This window comes from Mytilus edulis, chromosome 7 (assembly GCF_963676685.1).
Source record: "Mytilus edulis chromosome 7, xbMytEdul2.2, whole genome shotgun sequence".
In the NCBI taxonomy this organism is placed as follows: Eukaryota; Metazoa; Mollusca; class Bivalvia; order Mytilida; family Mytilidae; genus Mytilus; species Mytilus edulis.
This window is the reverse complement of record NC_092350.1, coordinates 13,051,304-13,073,002: the sequence shown is the minus strand read 5'-3', so window position 1 is coordinate 13,073,002 and position 21,699 is coordinate 13,051,304. Positions and strand designations below refer to the sequence as shown.

The window sequence follows — 21,699 nt, the reverse complement described above, 5'->3', positions numbered from 1 at the left end:
TTTTTGTTCGTGTTGATACCAATGTTTTAATAATGACTATCAAATTAAAAAAAGACTAGAAATTTTATACCGTTAAGGACCAAGTCTTAAAAAATACTTCACTATTTCCTTTGTCTTTCTTTGGGTTTTTGTTTCATGTTATTTCTATTTTGCAACTGTACCTTTCACCTTCTCATGTGACGTTCACGCATACTAGCATTAGAATTTAAATTTCAAATTTCACCTTTTTTTACTTTGAAATTGATATTTAAAATTAAACAAGCAAAAGCAAATGGCTGAATAAAAAACCCCGTATCTATTATAAAAATTACCTAAGTTCAAAATGAACTTATTTTTGGTTAATGTCAATTTTAACGAAATATAATAGTTAATTAGGATACAAAATGTTATAATGGGGTTATTGTTTGATTTTCAGGTAAACCTCACATTTATGGAGAAACTAGGGTTTACCATAACCATGAAAACATTATAGATATGGAGGAATCGGAAACAGGAAACGTGAGTGAATTTTGTGCAGTTTCTTGCTTTAAAAGGTATTCAAATAAATAAAACGAAAACTTACCGAAAACCTAACAATGAGCAACACGAAACTCAATTAAAACAACCGGGTGAACTCTGGTGATATTGAAGACTTTCGGATTTCTAGTATTAATTTGATACCACTCACTAGTTGGTTTTACAGAAGGTATCATGAGCCAACTAGTTCGTTTCTGATATGAAAAATATTAACATTATCTAACACGTTCCATTGATTTAGAAATATCTCCGAAACCAAGTACTACTACCTCATGTTTTTATTAATCCTTGGTTTCCAAATGTATGTTTTAAACGGTTCTGTAAAGTAAACATACAATATTACCACAAAGATAGAAAATGTTTTACCTCGGTTGGACAAAGCTCAAAAACTAGAAAAGAGCGGGACGTACCGGGCTCTTTATAGCTATCATATCGCCTAATCATTTAAATTGTTATTTTTCAATATATCCAATATTGTATGTTATATTTGTCTTGGAATTTATTTTATCATTACGAAAACATCACCCTATGATATTATGCTGTGCATTTGTTTCAAGTGATTTAGTATTTCAGTTTCAGTCTTAAACGTTCACTATAAAAAGATTCAAATTGAAGTTTTTGATCATTTCTGGTGAAGATCCAGATACAAGTTTGGAAGGCAGTTTGCTTTATTAAGTGTTATGTCCATTTGTGAAGTACAATTTCAAAAGAACATCATAACAATGTTAAATAAAACATAGAATACGGTGTTTTTATTGGACGAAAAGGTTCTAGAAATATTAGAAAAAAATATTTGATTTTGATGTCTGAATATTTATGAAGACAATCTTAAAAGGAAAACTCATAAAAGAACATTAACCTATATATAAAACAATGACATAAAACATTTGAATTGATATATATCTTGCTCCTGAAAGGTAAACACCTTTTTGTATTATTACCGTTAATGCTGAATAATTTTTACTTCTTTCATTAGCAGCCTTATATTGTTGGCTCTAACTTGGTTAAAATGTATAACATGTCAGACTTGACAAAACGTTTTCGGAATAAAACAATATTTCAACAAAGTCTTCAGTCTGAATTTAAGGTATGTTGACATTTTGGTACTGTATATATTCGTTTAATTAGACAACATTAAAGTATATTCAAATAAGAGACCGCTCTGTTCATCAATTCTAGACTTCACATGTTTGCTTTAACCCTTCAATAGGAACACTTTTAGTGAATAAAAGAGTAAAGTGAAACGATTTGAAATGAATTAATTAATTTCTTTATATATTTTTCGAATATAGTAATAACCTCATTTATTTATGATAAAACAAAATTAACCAAACCTTACAATGTTTGACACTGATAGTACAAGTCATCGTCCAATTGTTGAGCGATGAACAAGATCACAACACTATTGCTGGTTATTACATGTATGTATTATTATCATCTATGTGAAACGGTCCCCCAACTAAAGGTGTATTGAAACCATGCGTTAAACTAGAAGATGCATTCAATATTAAAACTATACTACATGATGAAAATAAAAACAGAAATTGTATCTGAATGCTGCCAAACCTTTACAAGTTTCAAAAAAGTAATATGATTTTCCTCTTCAGCTACTGAGTACAGCACAGCAAGATGTTAAACCAGTCAACAGTCTGTACGAAATTGTAGACACCGGAATAAAAGAAGGTAAGTTTGCTGCATTTATGTGTCATTGAACTTGCAACACCTGGCAGATAGAACTTCATTTTGCCATTAGTGCATAGAACGATAAGGCTATTAAAAACATACACATTTTGTAATATACAATAAAGATTTCAACCTTTTGTAAGATCTCAACCTACTTAAATACCTTTGTGAGCATTGCAGTTATAATAGTTGTTCATGTTGTTACAAACCTGCTCGTGCATTTTTCATTGTTATTCAACGCAAATTTATTTTCTAAGATACCTGGGACGATCTTATTTCACAAAGGATTTCTATTGTCTACTTATTGTACCTCGAACTTATTTACCCGATTTAGGTCTTTAAGTTGAGGTTCAATTCAATAAAAGTTAATGGGGCATGACTAATTAGATACGCCCTCTTAAAATCAGGGGGTCCGAAATAGGATTGGGAAAAACACCCAGCAAAATACCTTAATTTACCATTTCAAGAATTTGTTTGATTCAAAGTGGTTTTGGTTGCTTAAATATCTTCGATCAATAATCAGGCGGTATTTTGTGGAAATAAATAACCTGTCCCGAACCGGGAGATGTTGGCTGCAATAGGAATTAATTTATAAAAAAGTCCATATCTCATTTACTTAAAGTGGTCGTTATTGTTTGTAAATTCATGACGTTTTGTATATGACATTCGTCTATCGTGAAGAAAAAAAGAAAGGAGGGCTTTATAAATTACGAGTTCATATATATTTCATTTTTATTTACATTTGAATTTTTATGCGTAAATCTTAGCTTTCTTCCATCATTTTTCTGTTTGCATTTACTCTTTTTTTTAATATTAAAAAAACGTTGTCGTAGTACACATCAGGGGTTACATTGTATAATTTCCAGCAAAACTAACAGGGGAGGGACTACATCAGAAAAACAATCTTCATTGAGTGGCAATAACTCATATATTGAAGCATACAATGACGGCTCACTCGTCTATAGGTGACAACATTTGCTGTTTGAAGTTTATTTATATCTCAGACTGGTATAATAGTTGTCATAAAAGGGGGAAAAAATTATAAAAAAAGGTTGACAACAATTTATATAAAAGATTCAACTAATTTTGAGCGTTTCATTTTTTCTTTTATATTGTCTTGCTGATCGGTCTTGTTATATTTTTTTATCTACTAACTTAACTATAATATTGTTCAAGCAAAAGTCACAAAAATGTTGTTAAAATCAGCCATGCGACTTATAATTATTTAAAAAGATTAAGCTGACTTTTCTTGTTGTTTACACATTTCAATCATTCAACTCGTGTGTATATCGTCTTTCCCTCTTATGTTTTTTTTCTAAGGTAAAGATAGCGTGGGATTCTCACTGCACCAGGCATCTGATATACATTCCTATTATATTTTGATCGGACAAAGCTGCGTATTTATATAACCAATAAGCCAAACGAACGCACCCATTTAGCAAGGGTATACTGTGGAACGGGAGAGGTCTAGAGATGTAAATATTTCTATACCCAAGCAAATCTTGGTTTTGAATAAAAGGAGATTAAAGTTTACATTAATGCGACAGCAACCCAAAGACACAGATATTTAAAAATTTTTAGAGTCAACATTCGGTCTTTTTTTATAGAACATTCCGTATACAGAATAATAAACTCAAAACCGACCCATGACTAAATAATAGTTATACGGAGTTAATTCAATATTTTCCGTCAAATATTATATATCCGAAAAGGCACATTTGATTTACTATTATTTACCGTGAAAGATAATAATCCCAACAATCACAAGTGTTAGAAAAAATTCACCTGCCATTTTTTAATTTTGATTAGTGAAAATTTAAGAAGTTTTAATATAAAATATACTAGCAAAAGAAAAACACTTCACTATATAATATAATGGTAAAATAAATAATGATAATGGATGACGACCAGCGGCGAATACAATTAATATTTAGGACGATTACGTGAAAACTAATAAGAGCATTAACCCCGTTTTCTACTAGACAGACAAGCTGAGTCTTTTTTATCGTGTAAGTTCACAAGATATTAGTTCGCAGGAAGAAAAGTCACCCGACCAGGACACATTTCCGACGCTAAGCCGGCCAGTCTGTGCTCTTACTTTATGATGCCACTTGTTAAGCGTTGAAATAGAATACCAATTTAATTAACGTCTTTGTTTGACCCGTTCGGGATTCGACCAAATTTAATGACCTCCCGCTCTCGAGGCGAACGCCCCAACACGAGACCAACCAGGAGAGCAGTAGTGATCGGTAGTACAGAATATCATACCAAAACTAAAGTACAATACACAATACAGTTTCACAGAATTCTCACAGTTACTAAAGCGAGCTAAAAGTATCTAACCTAAATTGGATGCGTGAAATGATATTGTAAACTACACGTAAACATGGATGATCGACTTCAGGGTAGATTTTATGAATCAAATTAAAAACTCTTGCACCTATTGTACGACCTATCTATTGTATTTAAAATTTATGTATTATACTGGACTTAAAGCAAACAACAATCAATCAATTTGATTAATATCTCTGTTACAGTACTAGTTCTTGGCACACAAAGACAAGATCTTGTAAAATGCTATAATTTACAATTTTCATTTAAATTTTTATGTTGTTTTCTTTTCTTTCTTTTTTTTTTTGGGGGGGGGGGGGGTCTCTTCAGTTTATCACATAAATGACTGCTTATTCAAAAGTTTAGATATTTTTTTTACTATTGTTCTTATTTAATGTTTAAATACGATTTATAGCATATGATTTTTTTAACTAAGAAAGATAAAAGTTTTTTTCAGGTGTTTTTGCTTCATTTAGATACGAAAAGGGAATAACGGAATAAAATTAAAGCGTTTGTTTTCATATGATATATTGAACTTGCGAAAATATCTCACCCAACACGTTTTGATCGGGACAGTGACACCTAGTTCAATACGGTTTTATTCATTGAAGTGTGCATGCATAGTTTTTATTTAAAAAAAAAACACACAAATAAAGCAAGATCTATTAATTAAATGGACTGAATAGACAAAACTAATTATTTTGCATTCGTATGTATCTTAATGTAGGAAATTTACCAAATCAGAAACAAAAGGAACATTTGCCGGATGAATATTGTGAAGGAACTTATGCATCTAGTGTAAGGCAAAATAGTGTCCTGGGAAATTGTGTTCTCATGGCCAGCCACTATTTCCTAGAATTGCCATGGATTATTGTCCCCTAAGTGGACAGATTGTCATAGCAATATCTATGAAATAGTGTCCACTTGACTAAAGAATGTTATGAAATAGAGGACATTATTTCATGGTAGACATTATTAAATCCTACCTATTATTAACAAATTGTGTCCTCCAAGGTAAGTAATACAATGGTCATTATAATGTTTTATTATGCTTGCATTTTAATAAAATAAGAAGGTTTAATAAGAAATTGATTAATATAAACAAAATAAGAAATGGATGGAAAGGAATGCAGAGAAATTTATAACTATATAAGTTTAGAAAATGAAATTATTTTGTTTACCTACATCTGTTACTTATTTCATTTTGAACAATTGTATATATATATATTATAATAATCTAAATTTAAGAACATCATCATGGTATGAATGCCAATGAGATAACTTAAGTAATTCTTGTCAAAGTAACAAAATTAGTGTATTAAAAATTAGCAAGTATAGATTAGAATACATTTAGTAATATAACTTAGCAATGAATGTTATTTAATCAAATATATAAAAAAAAGTCCATGAGGACAAAAATGTCCTGTGGAAAAATGTCCAGGTGGACATCTTAACACTGAAGTATAGTATTGAATTATGTCCACTTTCATGGACACTTTTTCATACCCGAGGACAGTTTTTCATAGAAAAATGTGTCCAGGACACATATAATTATATAAATAAGTAAATATTGTCCCGGGACCGTATTTACTAGGAAATAATGTTCGGTGGACACTATTTCATTGGGGACATTATTAAATCCTACACTAGGACTGTCCGATTAAAAGTTCTTAAACAAGCTGTTTAAAAAGCTAATTGTTGGAAAGGTTTACTTACTGTTTTCTAAGGTCTGATCTTTACGATTCTATTTCATGATTACTGACAGATCAAAAACATCAAGTATATATAGAATGAAGTTGTTGGACATAATATTCATTGGTCAGTTATAAATGAGTTCTGTACGGGGGTTTTGATTGCTGATTTATTAAATAAGAAATCGTCATTTTGAAAAGTTGGCTAAAAAATATAAATTTACCCCCTAATTTTGTAAAACTATCATTTGGTGTTATTTAGATGCTAATTTTTTTTTATCATAAAGAAATAAGTATATGATGTAATGCCATTAAATTGGTCCGTTTTCATTTCAATTTGGTAACTGTTAATTGTATATATCAGTCTGAGTACTGTTTAACTATCATTTAAGTTTAACATATTTAGACTCGTCCAGTTCAGGGGAATTAGGTTTCTGCAAGTGCTTTTTCAAAATAATTCGGGCTCGAGGATCTGAACACCCCTTTTTGTTCGGAGGCCTTTTAATATCAATATTAACTTATCATTGAACTTTTACTATTACTTAAAGTGGCGTGGCATAACGTATCCATGGATTAACCTGAACGGTCATTACTGTAATATTACTTTGAATTTGTATAAATTATTATTTAATTATTTGAATCTTTGCAGACGTTAACCAGATATACTTAAACAGTGCAGCATATGCAGTAAGTAAAAGTATTAACCTTTCTCAAATTACATGAATAAGTTACAAAAGATATAAAACTATGTTGTTTGAGTGCAAATGAAACAACTTTCCGTTCAATTTGCAGTTTGTAAAAGTAAATCAAAATATTTGTTGCAATGGTAATATTTTTTTTTCTTGAAACTTATATTATGTTCAATACTACAGTCGGCACTATTAACCTAAAAAATACTTAGAGTGTGTTTATTGCGGTTAACTACTGTAGATATAAGTTAAAACTTTCTTTTTTTCTAAAAACAATTCCGGATTTTTCCTTAAGATTTTTTTTAGGGAGATGTGACAACTAGAGAGTATCAATAGTTATTTTTTTAATTTTTCTAGTTAAACTGTATATTTAATTGATGATTATAATCGTTGTTGCAATTGGTTGATTTATATCTTGGAATATATGTCTTTATGCATAGAGATATCAATTATTGTCATTTCGTTTTGAACTGTAAGTCGAGTATTTCTTGTTCTTGTTCTCAAAGAAATATATAGTTTGTAATTGTTGAGGGTCAAATGGTTGTCTGTAATTGCTTACATCCACTTTATGTGAACTTTGTTAGATCGTAATCTCATTTGCAATCATACCAACTTTTTTGTATGTAATGTAATTATGCCCCACCTACGATTGTAGAGGGGCATTATGTTTTCTGGTCTGTGCGTCCGTTCGTCTGTCCCGCTTTATGTTAAAGTTTTTGGTCGAGGTAGTTTTTGATGAAGTTGAAGTCAAATAAACCTGAAACTTAGTATACATGTTCCTTATGATATGATCTTTTTAATTTTAATGCCAAATTAGAGTTATGACCCCAATTTCACGGTCAATTGAGCATAGAAAATGATAGTGCGAGTGGGACATACGTGTACTGGGGACACATTCTTGTTATTTATGAGCCACATATATATATAACAATTTGTGGCATAACAGCGTGGCCACAAGTTAAAAAATGTTTTTCTGTTTAGTATTAAATTTATATTAAGATCCATTTTGTTACATCTTGTGATCAATTTTATTTGGCAATCGTTAATGGCAGTCAGCAGGGTTAAAGAACATTAGTTGTTCGACCTGTTAGTCAAATGCGTTTTGTTTAAATATACTTTCACTTTTTTTGGTCTTTTGGAAAATGTTGTTTGTGCTGTTTTTAGACCCTTCAACAACGAAATTTGTTTTACATGCACACGTATAAAAATTGCGGTTTTTATCCAACGCAATCATAGGTTTGAACGTAGTTTTCAATTTAGACTCGTTTATATTTTTTTTGTTTGGGCTTGTATCATATTTTCTCTCCGGTTTATGTGATCCGTTCATCCTATATTGACTCTTAAAATTCAAGAGTTTATCTAGAAAATGAGGGTACTTTTTATATGGCCTTCCAAATACCGTTTCGATACCTAACATCACTAAAGAGACATTTATTGTCGAAATCCGGATCTGTTGTACAAAAAATATTAACACCTTATGTTTGTGGCATAACATCGTGGCCACATGTTACTTGTTTTCTGTTTAGTATTAAATTTATATTAAGATTCATTTTGTTACACCTTGTGATCAATTTTATTTGGCAATCGCCAATGGCAGTCAGCAGGGTTAAAGAACATCAGTTGTTTGACCTGTTAGTCAAATGCGTTTTGTTTAAATATACTTCTTCACTTTTTTGGTCTTTTGGAAAATGTTGTTTGTGCTGTATTTAGACCCTTCTACAACAAAATTTGTTTTACATGCACACGTATAAAAATTGCGGTTTTTATCCAACGCAATCATAGGTTTGAACGTAGTTTTCAATTTAGACTCGTATACCAGATCACAATCTGAAAGATTTTGATCACATGAAGATCCTTGTGATCGAACAGGATTGTACATGGCAAAATAGGCAAAGAGAAAATCGGGAGAAGTTTTGGATAAAAACACTGGGTTTTCTTCATCCAGATGGAATCAATAGAAAGAAATAATTAAATTTACAGTCTATTGTTTATATTATTATATTCAGGATTTTGGATTAAAATCAATCGACCAAAACTTACCTGTATTATTACTGATCTATGTTTACGCCTTATACATTATATATCATTATTGTTAAAACTTTTGTCACCGAAGAAGGCCATTTGTTGAGCCGAAATATTTGCAATTATTGTATAATTTATATCATCTGTTCAGTTTTTTCCATCTTTGTGCAATGATATTCAACACTTTTTAGTGTTTTGTTTTCCATCTATTTACCGGTATTGTCACACAATCTTTCAGACTCATATAATTTTTCCTGTTTGTGTAGTATTGTCAATTTTGATGATCCAATACCTATTAAGTTTACTGGTTGGTAGATTCTTATAGACTCTATATATATATATATATATATATGCGAAAGCAAATTTACAGATCTAACATTGTTGGGTTGATGTTTAGACGAGTTGTATATATATATATATATACATATAAACTCAAATCAAGAGGTTATAAGAACGAAAATATTTCAGAAGCTTTCGATAATGCCATAGCAAGAAATTAGTAGTGGTTTTGCTAATTAATATTCATAATATGTAAATGAGAATTGTACCACGTGATAGTACTTTGAACTGGACTGGCTTGATAGGCTTGATATCATTAAAATCTTTAAAACACGGATATTATAAGTTGCCCGTCACAGAGTCCTTATTTACAATCACTTTGATATTTCCGTAAAGTTGTCAGGCGGTCAAAATCAAAACAATGAACGCGAATTTAGTGAATTTTTCGTGCTTTCGTGAGTTTATTCTTTTTGAAATAGTGACATTTTAATTTTACGTGGGAACCTAGAGTTCAACGACTACACATACAAGGTTTGGACTTGCTTATTCTTTGGAAATTCAAGTTTCATATTTCACCCCGGAAACCTGTTTTTGTAATGACCTTGTAAGCCAATTTTCAACACGAAGTTTGCAAATTTGACGTTTCAGCCATTTTAGCCTGTATTTTATACTGCAATGTTAAGAGCCTCTCGCTTCGATTTTTAAAATAGCTCAGGAACCTGTATTTTTGCAACAACAGTCATTGTGTTTCGTTTAAATGGTGTATATTGTTGTGTATATTCATTTTCTGCCCCGGCAACCTGTCTATCACTTAAATTAAAATTAAAACAGACATTGTTTCAAAATTCCCTATCATTTTAATGCAATTTCTGTGACTGGATCCGATTTCTTTAGTATAATATTCAAATAAGCAAAGTGGCGTTGATTTCTGGATATGCAAAAGAAAAAGACCAAACAAACCTACTTGAATACAAAGAAAAGGCGGCCCAGACAAATAAAATCCCGTTTGTTGTTAGCTTTCATCCTCACCTGAAAAATCTTTCATCAATTGTCCACAAACACTGGCGTCTTATTTAAAATGATCCTTCCTTAAAAGAGATTTTTCCATCACCTCCCGTTATGGCTTACCGCAGACCCAAAAACCTCAAAGATATTATAGTAACATCCAAAGTATCTAAACAGGAAATATCAACAATCCGAGGTTATAAACCATGCGGAAGGGGCAATTGTAAGTGCTGCAAAGTCGCCAACATCGAAACCCAATTCGTCAGCACAGTCACAAAGAAAAAATACAACATATTTATAACATCAAATTGCAAAACGCAAAATTGCATTTATGTTCTAACGTGTGGAATTTGCAAATTACAATATGTTGGTGAAACAGAAACACCATTTACCATCGGACTACATAACCATCGGTCATTTTATACAAAAGAAAGGAACTGCCCAATTACAAGACACCTTTTTAGAGCAGGACATGATTTTGAAAACGTCACATTTTAAATCATTGAGAAAAATCAAAATTGGGATACACAAGGAAGACAAAAAAGAGAGAGATTCTGGATGCACCAGTTACGAACTCTTAAACCTGATGGACTCAATGAGAGAGATGAAAAAGGATTTAAAAGCAAATCCAAACCATAATTATCTTGAAATCATACAAATTAATTTATAGAAATTCATACAATTAATCGAACATCTATAAATGTGTTAAACTTTTACTCCAACTTCATGTAGTTGTAGCTACAAACATATTATATGCAACATCAATCAATATGTTACACTTTTTCTTAAGTCTTAAGCTACAAAAATATTTTTTGTCATGCATCCGATTTCACCTTGAGAGATGCACACGCCTGATGAAGCTAATTTGTTTAGCGAAATATTGCGTATTTCTAATTAAAATCTAATAGAACTTTTAATGTATTTATTAGCGTGTTTAAGTGATATTGTTAGACATTTATATAATTTGAATTCAGTAACTGTATCAGTTTATTTTCACAAACTGATCCACCGTTAAATAGATTGAATGTTGATTGTTGCTATTTTTAGACATTATATATATATATATATATATTGCCTAACAATGTAATTTTAACACACTATTTAGTATGTAAATATAAGAATGTTTAAAATATTTACAAAATGATGAAAATAAACGCAATATTTCGCTAGACCAACTAGCTTTATTAAGCGTGCATCTATCCAGGTGAAATCGGATGTAGATGATAAGAAACTTTTGCAGCTCAATGTATATGTTGCACTTAGCTGCCTTGATAATAACAAAATTTTGCAGCTCAATGTCTATGTTGCACTTGAATTTAGCTGTCTTGAAAATAAGAAAATTTTGCAGCTCAATATAATGTTGCATTTGGATTTAGCTGCTTTGAAAATACATAATTGGTAGTTGAAGTTAGCAACGTCCACTCGGTGTTGACTTCTATAATTTGGAAAGTAACATTATCAAAATGATGTTTAGTTTAACGAAGATGTCTTGAGAGAGGACAGTTTTTGTTGGTTTTGTACGATGAACAATGGTTATTGATCCGAATATTAAATTTGTCCATTATGGGAGTTGTTGGTTTTGTACGATGAACGATGGTTATTGATCCGAATATTAAATTTGTCCATTGTGGGAGAAACAATGGACAAATTTTAATAACCATCGTTCATCGTACAAAACCAACAAAAACTTTCCTCTCACAAGACATCTTCGTTAAACGAAACATCATTTTGATAACGTTTCTTTCCAAATTATAGAAGTCAACACCGAGTGGGACACCACGGCGAGAAGGAGAAGAGAAAACTTTTGGATCCATCAACTTCACACTTTAGAACCTGATGGTCTAAACGAAAAAGACGAGAAAAGATACAGGAAAGATAAAGAATAATTTAAAACAAAGTCGTCCTTTTTATCCCGTAATATTGGCCAATGGACGTTGCTAACTTCAATTACCAATTATGTATTTTCAAAGCAGCTAAATCCAAGTGCAACATATACATTGAGCTGCAAAATTTTCTTATTTTCAAGGCAGCTAAATTCAAGTGCAACATATGCTTTGAGCTGCAAAATTTTCTTATTTTCAAGACAGCTAAATTCAAGTGCAACATAGACATTAAGCTGCAAAATTTTGTTATTTTCAAGGCAGCTAAGTGCAACATATACATTGAGCTGCAAAAGTTTCTTATCATCTACATCCGATTTCACCTGGATAGAAAAAAGTAAAATCACAAAAATACTGAACTTAATCAATTCGGAAAGTCCATAATCACATGGCAAAATCAAATAACAAAACGTATCAAAAACGAATGGACAAGAACTGTCATATTCCTGAAATGTAGAAAATGGTGGTTTAAACCTGGTTCTATAGCGCTAACCCTCTCACTTTAATGACAGTCTCATCAAATTCCGTCCGTTATATTTACATTGATGCGTTAAATAAACAGACACAATAAATAAAATAGTCAAAATATGGGTACATCAGTCATCATCGTATAACAATTTTAAAAGGAACAATTTAACAGAACACAAAAACATCTACTATCTACGAACACATTCATTGATTTGAGTGTCTGACGTCAGAAAATTTTATACGTCACATAAAGGAGTAGGTCCGGTAAGGATCAATTTTGGCCTCAAATTTCAAGTTCATCTGACGAATGAATTTGACCTCTTTTTAAACACTTAATTAGTTTATATGAAAGATTTTAACTGATTTAGTCATTGAAAACGATCCGATTCAAGCTCAAATATGAAAAATCTACCAAATATGTCGAAAAATGTCACTTTTTAGATAGTTTTTGTCAAAAATGAAAGTGGCCGCATCCGTGTTCATCCAAAATCTTTATATATGTTATGTATTATCATAAAATACAACTTACATTTCAATATTAAGGATGAACACGAATGCGGCCACTTTCGTTTTACACGAAAACCGTCTAAAATTTAGCTAAAATGATAGAATTGTGAAGATTTCAGTAATTTAGCGTGACTTAATGGTGCTAGTACTCGATATATGTGCATTGTATTGCCAAAAACAACCAATATTTATGTAGCAGAAGCATTCTACTGTCCAATATATATTTAAAAGTTTACATTTTAACAATTTTGTAAAACTGCTATATTTTGGGGCCAAAAAGGGGTCTTACCGGACCTACTCCTTTGTCGTTCAATGTGCATACAAACGAATTAAAATTTTTACATAGGCAATGTTAGCATACAGGGTTAAAAAATCAAAAGTATGTAAGAATAAATTTCAGAAATAGACCGAGATTTAAATTAGTCCAAAAGTTATATATAGAATTTAAAAGAATCCACAAATAGTTAATTCCACTACGCGATTGAATAATTTGACGTTTGTGGTTCGACGTATATAGTAATTCATAATAGAAATATATCATAATGACATATAATAGAACAATATCATACTGAGGGGATCTTTTGAAGTACAGAGTCACGTTATAAGAACAAAAGAAATACAAAAAGTCACATATACATGTACAAAACAAACCACCAAAAAACGAAAGCCAATACAAACACATTGACGAGATGTATCCACGTCAAACGAATATCACATAAAACCATTCAACAGTAAAAGTAATATAATGCACGCTTGATAATGCTAGTTGGTCTAGCGAAATATTGCGTTTATTTTCATCATTTTGTAAATATTTTAAACATTCTTATATTCTTATTTACACCACTGGGTCGATGCCACTGCTGGTGGACGTTTAGTCTCCGAGGGTATCACCAGCCCAGTAGTCAACACTTCGGTGTTGACATGAATATCAATAATGTGGTCATTTTTATAAATTTCTAGTTAACAAAACATTAAATTTTTCGAAAAACTAAGGATTTTCTTATCCCAGGCATAGATTACCTTAGCCGTATTTGGCACAACTTTTTGGAATTTTGGACCCACTATGCTCTTCAACTTTGTACTAGTTTGGCTTTAAAAATATTTTGATTTGAGCGTCACTGACGAGTCTTATGTAGACGAAACGCGCGTCTGGCGTACTAAATTATAATCCTTGTACCTTTGTGACTATTTACACCAACGGGTCGATGCCACTGCTGGTAGACGTTTCGTCCCCGAGGGTATCACCAGCCCAGTAGTCAACACTTCGGTGTTGACATTAATATCAATAATGTGGTCATTTTTATAAATTTCCAGTCAACAAAACATTGAATTTTTTACTAAAAAAACTAAGGATTTTCTTATTCCAGGCATAGATTACCTTAGCCGTATTTGGCACAACTTTGTGGAATTTTGGATCCTCAATGCTCTTCAACTTTGTACTTGTTTGGCTTTATAAATATTTTGATATGAGCGTCACTGGTGAGTCTTATGTAGACGAAACGCGCTTCTGGCGTACTAAATTATAATCCTGGTACCTTTGATAACTATTTACACCACTGGGTCGATGCCACTGCTGGTAGACGTTTCGTCCCCCAGAGTATCACAAGCCCAGTAGTCAACACTTCGGTGTTGACATGAATATCAATAATGTGGTCATTTTTATAAATTTCTGGTTAACAAAACATAGATTTTTTCGAAAAACTAAGGATTTTCTTATCCCAGGCATAGATTACCTTAGCCGTATTTGGCACAACTTTTTGGAATTTTGGATCCTCAATGCTCTTCAACTTTGTACTTGTTTGGCTTTATAAACATTTTGATATGAGCGTCACTGATGAGTCTTATGTAGACGAAACACGCGTCTGGCGTACTAAATTATAATCCTGGTACCTTTGATAACTATTTAAACCACTGGATCGATGCCACTGCTGGTGGACGTTTCGTCCCCCAGGGTATCACCAGCCCAGTAGTCAACACTAAGGTGTTGACATTAATATCAATAATGTGGTCATTTTTATAAATTTCCAGTTAACAAAACATTAAATTTTTCGAAAAACTAAGGATTTTCTTATCCCAGGCATAGATTACCTTAGCCGTATTTGGCACAACTTTTTGGAATTTTGGATCCTCAATGCTCTTCAACTTTGTACTTGTTTGGCTTTATAAATATTTTGATATGATCGTCACTGATGAGTCTCATGTAGACGAAAAGCGCGTCTGGCGTACTAAATTATAATCCTGGTACCTTTGATAACTATTTGCACCACTGGGTCGATGCCACTGCTGGTGGACGTTTTGTCTCCGATGGTATCACCAGCCCAGTAGTCAACACTTCGGAGTTGACATGAATATCAATAATTCGGTCATTTTTTATAAATTTCTGGTTAACAAAACATAGATTTTTTCGAAAAACTAAGGATTTTCTTATCCCAGGCATAGATTACCTTAGCCGTATTTGGCACAACTTTTTGGAATTTTGGATCCTCAATGCTCTTCAACTTTGTACTTGTTTGGCTTTATAAATATTTTGATATGATCGTCACTGATGAGTCTCATGTAGACAAAAAGCGCGTCTGGCGTACTAAATTATAATCCTGGTACCTTTGATAACTATTGGCACCACTGGGTCGATGCCACTGCTGGTGGACGTTTCGTCTCCGATGGTATCACCAGCCCAGTAGTCAACAATTCGGTGTTGACATGAATATCAATAATTCGGTCATTTTTATAAATTTCTGGTTAACAAAACATAGAATTTTTCGAAAAACTAAGGATTTTCTTATCCCTGGCATAGATTACCTTAGCCGTATTTGGCACAACTTTTTTGAATTTTGGATCCTCAATGCTCTTCAACTTTGTACTTGTTTGGCTTTATAAATATTTTGATATGAGTGTGTTAAAATTACATTGTTAGGCAATCTATAATTTTATTTGTGTAATTAAATTAGTCTCTGTACTGATTAATCCACACTCCCATAGATTTGTATGTCATGTGCTGCTATTTATAGGCATATATACATATATATATATATATATATATATATATAACTCGTCTAAACATCAACCCAACAATGTTAGATCTGTAAATTTGCTTTCGCAAATTTTTGGTTCTTCCCTCGCCGGGATTCGAACCCATGCTACTGTGATATCGTGACACCAAATCGCCTGCACTGCAGCCGTCCCGCTAGACCACACGACCACCTGGGCTCTCAAAAAAAGAGCTTTCGGTGGCCATATGTTACCTTTCCACGTCAGTTTTAATCTAGCGGCGTACTACAGTACATGATATATAAGGCATGAAGATGTTATTGTTACAGATCAGCTAAATTATCTATAGTAAAGGATCCTACAAATTAATGTAAGATACAGTCACAGAAAATAATTATATTCATAAGTACGTCTGAGTCAGTGACAACCCTACAACAGATGTATCCATCGGATCGCCATCAATGATGGTGATACATGGCTGTGTACATAATGTATATACAACTCGTCTAAACATCAACCCAACAATGTTAGATCTGTAAATTTGCTTTCTAACATTGTTGGGTTGATGTTTAGACGAGTTGTATATACATTATGTACACAGCCATGTATCACCATCATTGATGGCGATCCGATGGATACATCTGTTGTAGGGTTGTCACTGACTCAGACGTACTTATGAATATAATTATTTTCTGTGACTGTATCTTACATTAATTTGTAGGATCCTTTACTATAGATAATTTAGCTGATCTGTAACAATAACATCTTCATGCCTTATATATCATGTACTGTAGTACGCCGCTAGATTAAAACTGACGTGGAAAGGTAACATATGGCCACCGAAAGCTCTTTTTTTGAGAGCCCAGGTGGTCGTGTGGTCTAGCGGGACGGCTGCAGTGCAGGCGATTTGGTGTCACGATATCACAGTAGCATGGGTTCGAATCCCGGCGAGGGAAGAACCAAAAATTTGCGAAAGCAAATTTACAGATCTAACATTGTTGGGTTGATGTTTAGACGAGTTGTATATACATTATGTACACAGCCATGTATCACCATCATTGATGGCGATCCGATGGATACATCTGTTGTAGGGTTGTCACTGACTCAGACGTACTTATGAATATAATTATTTTCTGTGACTGTATCTTACATTAATTTGTAGGATCCTTTACTATAGATAATTTAGCTGATCTGTAACAATAACATCTTCATGCCTTATATATCATGTACTGTAGTACGCCGCTAGATTAAAACTGACGTGGAAAGGTAACATATGGCCACCGAAAGCTCTTTTTTTGAGAGCCCAGGTGGTCGTGTGGTCTAGCGGGACGGCTGCAGTGCAGGCGATTTGGTGTCACGATATCACAGTAGCATGGGTTCGAATCCCGGCGAGGGAAGAACCAAAAATTTGCGAAAGCAAATTTACAGATCTAACATTGTTGGGTTGATGTTTAGACGAGTTGTATATACATTATGTACACAGCCATGTATCACCATCATTGATGGCGATCCGATGGATACATCTGTTGTAGGGTTGTCACTGACTCAGACGTACTTATGAATATAATTATTTTCTGTGACTGTATCTTACATTAATTTGTAGGATCCTTTACTATAGATAATTTAGCTGATCTGTAACAATAACATCTTCATGCCTTATATATCATGTACTGTAGTACGCCGCTAGATTAAAACTGACGTGGAAAGGTAACATATGGCCACCGAAAGCTCTTTTTTTGAGAGCCCAGGTGGTCGTGTGGTCTAGCGGGACGGCTGCAGTGCAGGCGATTTGGTGTCACGATATCACAGTAGCATGGGTTCGAATCCCGGCGAGGGAAGAACCAAAAATTTGCGAAAGCAAATTTACAGATCTAACATTGTTGGGTTGATGTTTAGACGAGTTGTATATACATTATGTACACAGCCATGTATCACCATCATTGATGGCGATCCGATGGATACATCTGTTGTAGGGTTGTCACTGACTCAGACGTACTTATGAATATAATTATTTTCTGTGACTGTATCTTACATTAATTTGTAGGATCCTTTACTATAGATAATTTAGCTGATCTGTAACAATAACATCTTCATGCCTTATATATCATGTACTGTAGTACGCCGCTAGATTAAAACTGACGTGGAAAGGTAACATATGGCCACCGAAAGCTCTTTTTTTGAGAGCCCAGGTGGTCGTGTGGTCTAGCGGGACGGCTGCAGTGCAGGCGATTTGGTGTCACGATATCACAGTAGCATGGGTTCGAATCCCGGCGAGGGAAGAACCAAAAATTTGCGAAAGCAAATTTACAGATCTAACATTGTTGGGTTGATGTTTAGACGAGTTGTATATACATTATGTACACAGCCATGTATCACCATCATTGATGGCGATCCGATGGATACATCTGTTGTAGGGTTGTCACTGACTCAGACGTACTTATGAATATAATTATTTTCTGTGACTGTATCTTACATTAATTTGTAGGATCCTTTACTATAGATAATTTAGCTGATCTGTAACAATAACATCTTCATGCCTTATATATCATGTACTGTAGTACGCCGCTAGATTAAAACTGACGTGGAAAGGTAACATATGGCCACCGAAAGCTCTTTTTTTGAGAGCCCAGGTGGTCGTGTGGTCTAGCGGGACGGCTGCAGTGCAGGCGATTTGGTGTCACGATATCACAGTAGCATGGGTTCGAATCCCGGCGAGGGAAGAACCAAAAATTTGCGAAAGCAAATTTACAGATCTAACATTGTTGGGTTGATGTTTAGACGAGTTGTATATACATTATGTACACAGCCATGTATCACCATCATTGATGGCGATCCGATGGATACATCTGTTGTAGGGTTGTCACTGACTCAGACGTACTTATGAATATAATTATTTTCTGTGACTGTATCTTACATTAATTTGTAGGATCCTTTACTATAGATAATTTAGCTGATCTGTAACAATAACATCTTCATGCCTTATATATCATGTACTGTAGTACGCCGCTAGATTAAAACTGACGTGGAAAGGTAACATATGGCCACCGAAAGCTCTTTTTTTGAGAGCCCAGGTGGTCGTGTGGTCTAGCGGGACGGCTGCAGTGCAGGCGATTTGGTGTCACGATATCACAGTAGCATGGGTTCGAATCCCGGCGAGGGAAGAACCAAAAATTTGCGAAAGCAAATTTACAGATCTAACATTGTTGGGTTGATGTTTAGACGAGTTGTATATACATTATGTACACAGCCATGTATCACCATCATTGATGGCGATCCGATGGATACATCTGTTGTAGGGTTGTCACTGACTCAGACGTACTTATGAATATAATTATTTTCTGTGACTGTATCTTACATTAATTTGTAGGATCCTTTACTATAGATAATTTAGCTGATCTGTAACAATAACATCTTCATGCCTTATATATCATGTACTGTAGTACGCCGCTAGATTAAAACTGACGTGGAAAGGTAACATATGGCCACCGAAAGCTCTTTTTTTGAGAGCCCAGGTGGTCGTGTGGTCTAGCGGGACGGCTGCAGTGCAGGCGATTTGGTGTCACGATATCACAGTAGCATGGGTTCGAATCCCGGCGAGGGAAGAACCAAAAATTTGCGAAAGCAAATTTACAGATCTAACATTGTTGGGTTGATGTTTAGACGAGTTGTATATACATTATGTACACAGCCATGTATCACCATCATTGATGGCGATCCGATGGATACATCTGTTGTAGGGTTGTCACTGACTCAGACGTACTTATGAATATAATTATTTTCTGTGACTGTATCTTACATTAATTTGTAGGATCCTTTACTATAGATAATTTAGCTGATCTGTAACAATAACATCTTCATGCCTTATATATCATGTACTGTAGTACGCCGCTAGATTAAAACTGACGTGGAAAGGTAACATATGGCCACCGAAAGCTCTTTTTTTGAGAGCCCAGGTGGTCGTGTGGTCTAGCGGGACGGCTGCAGTGCAGGCGATTTGGTGTCACGATATCACAGTAGCATGGGTTCGAATCCCGGCGAGGGAAGAACCAAAAATTTGCGAAAGCAAATTTACAGATCTAACATTGTTGGGTTGATGTTTAGACGAGTTGTATATACATTATGTACACAGCCATGTATCACCATCATTGATGGCGATCCGATGGATACATCTGTTGTAGGGTTGTCACTGACTCAGACGTACTTATGAATATAATTATTTTCTGTGACTGTATCTTACATTAATTTGTAGGATCCTTTACTATAGATAATTTAGCTGATCTGTAACAATAACATCTTCATGCCTTATATATCATGTACTGTAGTACGCCGCTAGATTAAAACTGACGTGGAAAGGTAACATATGGCCACCGAAAGCTCTTTTTTTGAGAGCCCAGGTGGTCGTGTGGTCTAGCGGGACGGCTGCAGTGCAGGCGATTTGGTGTCACGATATCACAGTAGCATGGGTTCGAATCCCGGCGAGGGAAGAACCAAAAATTTGCGAAAGCAAATTTACAGATCTAACATTGTTGGGTTGATGTTTAGACGAGTTGTATATACATTATGTACACAGCCATGTATCACCATCATTGATGGCGATCCGATGGATACATCTGTTGTAGGGTTGTCACTGACTCAGACGTACTTATATATATATATATATATATACAACTCGTCTAAACATCAACCCAACGATGTTAGATCTGTAAATTTGCTTTTGCAAATTTTTGGTTCTTCCCTCGCCGGGATTCGAACCCATGCTACTGTGATATCGTGACACCCAATTGCCTGCACTGCAGCCGTCCCGCTTGACCACACGACCAGATGAGCTCTCAAAAAAAGAGCTTTCGCTGGCCGTGTGTTACCTTTCCTCGTCAGTTTTAATCTAGCGACGTACTACAGTACATGATATATAAGGCATGAAGATGTTATTGTTACAGATCAGCTAAATTATCTTTAGTGAAGGATCCTACAAATTAATGTAATATACAGTCACAGAAAATAATTATATTTATAAGTACGTCTGAGTCAGTGACAACTCTACAACAGATGTGTCCATCGGATCGCCATCAATGATAGTGATACATGGCTGTGTACATAATGTATATGCAACTCGTCTAAACATCAACCCAACAATGTTAGATCTGTAAATTTGCTTTCGCAAATTTTTGGTTCTTCCCTCGCCGGGATTCGAACTCATGCTACTGTGATATCGTGACACCAAATCGCCTGCACTGCAGCCGTCCCGCTAGACCACACGACCAGCTGAGCTCTCAAAAAAGAGCTTTCGCTGGCCGTATGTTACCTTTCCTCATCAGTTTTAATCTAGCGGCGTACTACAGTACATGATATATAAGGCATGAAGATGTTATTATTACAGATCAGCTAAATTATCTATAGTAAAGGATCCTACAAATTAATGTTATATACAGTCACAGAAAATAATTATATTTATAAGTGTTTATATATATATATATAAATGTCTAAGAATATAACTTAAACACGCTAATTTTCTAATAGATTTTAAATAGAAATACGCAATATTTCGCTAAACAAATTAGCTTCATCAGGCGTGTGCATCTCTCAAGGTGAAATTGGATGCATGACAAAAAAACTATTTTTGTAGATTCATCTCTACAAGAG

General features: G+C 33.9%; 1 protein-coding gene and 1 long non-coding RNA gene across 2 annotated transcripts in view; both read left to right on the top strand.

The window, feature by feature from the left end:
* LOC139530002 (receptor-type tyrosine-protein phosphatase alpha-like) overlaps positions 1–21,699 on the top strand; it is a 517,312-nt gene that overhangs the window by 48,599 nt on the left and 447,014 nt on the right. The gene's annotated exons all lie outside the window — the stretch shown is intronic.
* LOC139530018 (uncharacterized) lies at positions 1,493–6,908 on the top strand. Its single transcript, XR_011665942.1, has 3 exons — positions 1,493–1,603; positions 2,124–2,199; positions 6,871–6,908. It is a non-coding gene; the product is annotated as an uncharacterized lncRNA (long non-coding RNA).